Genomic DNA, 8,003 nt, shown 5'->3' on the forward strand with positions numbered 1-8,003 from the left:
ATGATATGTTACATGTATCCATCTTCTCACAAAGAATGATACATGGCATATATTATTATAATGGAGAGTCCAAGAAACATTCTCATGACATGTATCATACCAACAAAATGGTCAAAAAACATTTTCACATAAATGATATATGAGATGTATATCAGCCTTCTAACAAAGTATGATACATGACATATATCATTCTCCCAGAAATAATGAATGGTATATTACATGTCTCAACGTCCTTTTAATCCAACATCTGTCATCTATTTACTCCAAACGAATGATATATGACATGTATCATACCAACAAAGGATGATATATTACATATATCGTTCTAATGGAGACTGCCACAACATTACTTTTCTAAACAATCTAGTATATTTCCTCAGTTGCTCCTTCCACTATGCAACCTAATCTTCCTAGACTTAAGAGACCACATGTACCAATGTAAATTGGGTTTGCACTTCACTACTTGTCCCGCACTACATAAATGTTGTAAGGTCCCAAGCTAAGAAAAATATCAAATATCTGCAAGGACCTTGGTGGATTTGAACCACCATATCTTGGAATATAAAATGGATGAATTCCAATTCCAATTCCAAGTACTCTCCCTTTTGAACTAAAGATCCGGCTACAACATTATGCAAAATGATTCTATAACACATGCCTTTATCAAAATATCTAGTCAAAGTTGCACCTACACCAACTTTTAGGGTGCAGGAACAAGAAATTCCAAAAAAAATACAACAAATTCATATTGTTTGGGAAGATCTGAAACTTAATAAATACAAACTTAAGCACTACGATATGGCATAACAAACCAATTTTCAATAAAATCCCTCGCTAAAAATTTTTGGCTTCTTACCTTTTTTTATTTAATTCACTCCTACCCATTATTTTAGTTAGAGTGAGAGAGAGACCTTATACATTGCTGCCAGCTGATATAGATACATATTAACAATGCCAAACGGCCTTCATATGTACTTGTAACACCAAAAGAACGATTGTACATGTGATCAGCTAATATGACAATAAGGATGAATAAAAGTATGACCAAAGACAAAACGAACGAAAATAATTAAAAACAAACAAAATCAACTAATATGACAAAAAGGATGAATAAAAGTATGAACTGGAACAAAACAAACAAAAATAATTAAATAGATAATGGAAGCAATAGGGAAAAAAAAAAGGCATACAAACTCAACCTTAAATACAAAGTTAGTTTGCTAACTTAAACATTTCCAAGCCACTTCCAATTACTAAAACGCTTGAACATCTATTCCAAAGACTCAGTCCCCACCTTAAATTCTACCTCTTAGACCATGTAATCCGAAGCCCCCAACTGCACATACTACACTAATCAAAAACCACATAAATTCACCTTCTTAATACAAAATGGACTCGAAGCAATCCAATGACATTAATAGATTGATAAAAACAAATAAAAAAAATGTGCATACAAGTATGAGTTAGAGATTTGGATACTTGTTGCTTGTGAGAGAAATTGTGCTTTCTTGCCCATGAGCAAATTGCAGCCTAAAAGTGATATTGATCACGCTTCAAAACTACTTGTATTAAAAACCAATAAATCAGATGGATAAGAAACAATGATATATAAACACGATCACTACTAAAAAAAAAGGCTTGTTGTGTCACTTTTTCAACAAGTCTGATGTGTCGGTTTTTTAGATTTATAAAGCCACACAAGTAGTGGTGACACAATAGGTTTTTGTCAAACTGGCACAATAGATATAGTACTTGTGTCGGTTTTTAAGTATAAACTGACACAACAAGTATACTACTTGTGTCATTTTAGTATTTTACAACTGTAAATTTGTTATGGGGAAAACACAAACCGACACAAGAAATAGAGCTGTTGTGTCAGTTCTTCTTTAAACCGCATAAAATTGGATCCCTTCTTGTGTCAATGTTAGTAGATCACCTGTTTCGAAGAAAAAAAACGTAGAACAACAATTGACCTGTATAAAAACATTGCCATCCACATCAATATAACAACAATCTTAAATACAAACTCTTTTCATTAGTAAATAATTTCATTATCCGACATTAGTTTACAACCAACCAACCAAGATACAACTTCAAACGTTTACAAAACCAACAAAATAAAACCAAACACCATGCCGGAAAATCGTTTCACGTCTAGCTTCTCCATCCATCCAGTCATTATAGCCTCGTTTTATTAAGTTCAATCTATAAAAAAGAAAAACAAAACGAAAGCAGATAGTAGTTAGGTTCAATAGATCGTAAAGCGACAAATTTTAATATAGTATAGTGTGCAAGTACGCTACATAAGGGCTACTAATTCAAATGGAAGAAGCTCAAATATAATCTTCCAAGGTATTGAAGTAAGTGATCCTACACAAACGAAAAATATAATGGTAATGTCATGCCCTAAATTTCAAAATGACTGAATGCCAAAGACACGTGACATCTACAGTCATTACGAAACTCGGGACGTGATACAGACCAACTACACAAAACCTAAACTATACCAAGATAGAAAAATCCAACAAAAATTTATGCAATGTCTCCTCTGTATTTTCAACATTTCATAAACATGAATCATGTCAAGACCTAAAAATCATAATAATATACATCTCATTGCTCAACCCAACTACTTGACCATCTCGAAAAATGCCAGAACAGTAAAGTAACTGACTATTAAGCAATTACTGAGTAACTCTTTGTTTACCATCTTTTCCATTATCATATCATAAAACTTCCCGTTACCTTACACACAACAACAATTTAAAGCAAAACCAGCCCCCATGACTACCTCGTCATGTACGTGTCTCAACTAAAGATACTACAAATAAAATCATGTAAACAATAAACCATTATTCAAACAGAATATAACTTTCACCAATTTCATTCTCCATGTCCACTTAGGAAACCCGTAGCTTCCTAACCTCAACTTAATTATTTAGAAACTCGACACACAACTTAAATATTTAGAAACTAGGGTATGTAGCTTTACTTTTTCATGTAAAACTCAAAGTCCCAACCTCAGCCCATCAAGAAGAAAACTTAGGTCGAAAATGGTAAAAAATCCTAATTTCAGAAAACTAAAATCCTGATGCACCATCTTCCGAATGGCACAATTCTTTCCACATGTATCCAAAAGAAACGAGGCTATTTTTGTTGTGAAGATAACACACAGACCTAACTTCTTTGTGTTTTACAAAACTTCTCAATCTTATTCTAAATATGCTAAAACTAGGCTGGAACACCGTGCGCAGAAACTGATTTCTGATACTATTTTCTGCCATCCAAATGTTTAGATACTAGAACCATCTCCACAGACCATAGAATGCAACGAGGCCAATTAGGATGGAAAGAAGACTCGTAACCCTTACTTTTTCATGTTTTGACAAGGGTTTGAATCACAACCTAACTATAAGAAAACATGGTTCCAAAACTGAGGCAGAACCTAATTTCTGCTATCAAAAAACTCTGACGACCTAAATTATGGAGACCATAACTTTCTATCAACACATCCAAATAGGTTAGCACTTGCTACGTTAGATAGATGACTAACATAACTTTCATTCAGAGTTGAATTCAATAAAAAAAACAAAATTTTGATTTTATAAGTAATATCAAAGACAATGACAGAAACAGAAAATTTACAGTTTTTGTACCATTCATATTTTAACACCAAGCCATCATAACTCTCATTCAATTTGAATTCACAACAAAACAACAAAATCAATATGATTTTAAACAATCTCAAATAGTATATAAACCTAAGTAAATGAAGTTACTCACCTAAATAGCAAATTCTCAAATCTTACAATCGACACCAAGCTCCCGAGTTTTTTTTTTTTTTTTTTTTTTTGAAATGATTATTTGGGGTTAGGCGGACCCCAACCTGTATTGATCAAACTCTTTGGTACAACTTACCAATAGCATCTTCCTCCACTATTACATTAAGCTCATACGTGAGTGGAGGAACGCTAACCAAGGTAACTCCTGGATTTATAATTCTATCCAGAGTAGTACTAGACTTAGCCAACAAATCTGCCACTCTATTCTTTTCCCTATAAATATGGGACACACTGACCGAACCAAAATGGATCATAAGCCTCCAGATGGCTTCAACTGTATCGAGACAGTACCAAGGACTTACCTACTTTCTGTTAATCACTTGGACAGCTCTCATGGAATCAAACTAAACCAAAATCATATTACAGTTCACACTGAGGGCTGCCAGAAGACCCGCCTCTATACCTTTTAATTCTTGGATAATCACCGATTGTAGATTAGCGTTACCCATGTATAAGAGAATGGGAAAACCCTTATGGTTCCTCAATATACCGCCATATCCAGCACAATCATCAGTCACCGACCCATCAGCTATTTACTGAGTTGTTGATTTCATGAGTTGTAGCTATTTACTCCCAAGCTTAGCTTCCCCCATTTTCTTCTAGACCGACCAACCAACTAGCAAAGCAATTTAATTCAATCTCGCTAATCTATCGACAGCTCTAGTTATTTCTATGAACAAAAGAAAAGGAAAAAATGGTTCTTAGTAAGTGGATTTGGGTTCTCAAAAGGTCTATCCCTTTCCCGATAATGAACAAGATTACTAGAATATTCACTAGATTGATGGCACCGTGGTTGTTAAAATGATCAAACATAAACAACTACTATGAACTTTTTACATAATACTTGCAAAATTGAACCTCTAGTAGACTAAAAATATCTTGATTCTTGAATGACACACAAAGTTCTCTGAATTCTTGGTCATGAACCTGCATTGATCTTTTGTGATAGAAAAACCAATATAAAATATGACTTTGAAATGTGCTCAATAGTGATGGATTAGGGGACTACTCGGTGAACCCAGATATTACTTCTCATAACAAGAGAAGCCGTCCGCAATTCCATATTTCCTGCCCATGTGCTTTCCTTTTCCATTGACTTGCGATATCCATCAAATGGAACACCATCTTTAATAAATGGCTCAAGAAGTGAGTAAATGTGTCGGCTAAGGAGTGCAAAATGCTTAAGTATAGCATTAATCATGTACCTAAAAATATAATTCAGCTAAGGAGTGCTAAATGTGTCAATGCAACTAATTCACCAATATTAGGTAGGGTAACACCTTAACTCCAATTAATTATCAAAAAGAAAGAAAAAAATTAATAATAAATGAAATATAGGTTGTGTAGGTCAAAATGTTTTTCAAGGAGACAAGAAACAAAAAAGGAAACCACAAATGAACAAGTGTACAAGAACAAGTGCTCAGTTTTCTGGGTATCCAAGAGATATGCACTCTTATACAATATGCAACCATTAAACAAGGACTAATAAAAATAGTCCAGTGCCCAGATATGAATGCAAACCCCATCAGTAACAATGAGCTTTAAATGCTCTTCCTCATGAGGTATTGATGGTTCAAATTTACACATGGTCCAGTGGTGCGTTGACAACCCGTAAAAACACAATTAGATTACTCTAACCTTATTCTTACGGTATCAACTATTTTATTTACTACTCTCACATATATATTCATGCAGTATATAGAGTACGGAATCGTTCCACTCTTAACTCTCAAGACTTAAACAAATTCAATTGAACAAATACAAAGAACAATGGTGAGAGTAATGTGTGATTTGAAATGTCTATACTATCATTCCCAACACAATAACAATAATAACAAGTCATAATTTAATAACTAATTTAAACTTTATAAATCTAATTTTAACAATAGTCTAAGAATCAAAATGAAGACAACCTAATTTATGAATTTAAAACAACTAAAACTAAATAAGAATTTAATCAATAACTAAATTAAAATGGAAACTAATACTTGAATTCTAAAACTAATAGTGATTCTAAACAATAATCTACTTTGTTCTAACACTAAGTAATTGAAGGTAAAAACTAGATCTAAAACAAGCTATTCTAACTAATTAATGAAGTCTAACCTAATTTTCTAACCTCGATCTAGGTATCCTTAAGAGCTAAGCCTTCTCTATATAAATGGAGGAGACCAGATCCACTTTTTCGTGAATGGGCTGAGGAGCCATGTTTTGGGCTGAAAAATCGAGCCCAAAACCCAATTTCTTCAGTCCACAAAGGCCTTTTCAGCTGGATTTAACTTCCACGGACTTTTCGCCCTTTTTTGCTTCTCTGATTGGATCAAGGCTTAAACCATTAGAAAGCTCTTTCCTAGCTTGTCGTTTTGACATAAGGTATGCCCAATTACGAGGTCTGAGTCCAAAGATACAGTCTTGGAAGTTTTATTGACTTTTGTGTGCTGTTTCTGCCCGCATTGACTTTGACTTTTCAGCTTTTGACCAGGCTTTACAAAGGCTTTTTCTCCTTGAATCTTGGCTTTTTATCATAGAACTTCTTAGCAACCAACCCTTGCTCCTTTATCTCGTAAAAGGGACGCATTTTTGCACATATTCGACTCCAATGCCTGAAATACACAAAAGCACGATAACAGTACTAACTCTTACTTATTAATCACATAATTGGTCTAATGCAATATTGTTAAAGGGGTTAAAACTACAGTTTTGGGCTCTTATCAAACCACCCCCAAACAGCATTTTTCTTGTCCTCAAGCAAATATGAGAAATTAGAATAAGTGACAAAAAATAGAGTTCTAACTAATCTCGTTTCGCCAAGTGTGATTACATTGACCATATGCAACAAGGCCTTAAACCACTAGGAATTCCTTAGTGGACGAGTTATAGCCTCGTGAGAGTTTCCTAGTGAAGGTACTCACAAACTTCATCTATACTACAACGACTAAGAAATAAAACTATTGTTTCCTTATTTATGTCTCAATGATCTATACATCTCACTAGTATTTAAACAAGAATGATCATTCTAAAACTTAAACTAATACATGCATAACAATCAAATCATTTTAAGAATAATAACTATACAATGAACTATGATATGAAATGCAATGGCAGGTCCGTTTCTGAAACTTTTGGGTAGCGTACCTAAATAGGTTCTCACAAGGAATGTGTCAAAACACATAACACTCTGATTTTTCCACTCAAGTTTGCTAACTCCAATGTACAGTGGGCACACGTTTCCTCATAATCTCAATGACAATCCAAGGAAGTCGAGAGCAATCAAACACATCTACCACTTACCATCACATCAACCTATTCCTAATTAAGCTAGAAGTCTTTACTAGGTGATACGGGGCGTAAGTGTTAGTTAAAGAAGGAAGGAAATGGATATTCAAAAAGATAAGTCTGAGAAAGTAGGGTCTTCATATTATGTAACTATAGAAAACCTTGTTCTTTTGCTTCTACACTTTGTTTCCATCCTTAGCCTTTTTATTTTAGCTTTTTGACTTCTTTTATTCTATTTTTGGAATTTTTATTTTATTTTCTTTTTCTTTTCTTTGGATGGAAACTTCTTTTCTTTTCTTTTTTCCTTTTCTGAAGCAACTAACTAATTTTTGTTTACATTTCTCTTCACTTTTCTTCACTCATCCCATTTCTCAGACTTATCCAGATAGGTAGGCTGATTTTATTTTTTCTTTTGTTTTATTGGGTAAAGGATTTGTGGTTTGTGAAAAGGCTAATGAAAAGCTCAGTGGGGCGACTAGCGGATAATAAATTTTATATAGGTGTGAATTTCTGGCTATATCAACCCAAAGAAGGCCTAAATTCTCGCTTAGGATATGGTATGGTGATAAAGCAAGTGGATGTGTGATTTCTCTACTTGGAATTTACTTCTCCCTTGTGTCATTACTCAGATATTTCACTCTTATGAGACTTTTAGGCTAGATGCTCACAGGATATGTATTAAGTACTCTAACTTAGGTCTCAGAAAAATACTGCCAAGTACAATCAAAGATGCTCATGCAAGATGTTTGTGAAAAGATGCAATAACTATGACCTACGTATTAATCTATGTTTCAAAAATTAAATCCTAATTCAAGTACTACGTGAGATTTCTAGACTAATATCATTATAGAAAAGGGAACAATACCATTATCCCTAAGTGTATAA

Source organism: Coptis chinensis, chromosome 5, assembly GCF_015680905.1.
Source record: "Coptis chinensis isolate HL-2020 chromosome 5, ASM1568090v1, whole genome shotgun sequence".
Classification (NCBI taxonomy): Eukaryota; Viridiplantae; Streptophyta; class Magnoliopsida; order Ranunculales; family Ranunculaceae; genus Coptis; species Coptis chinensis.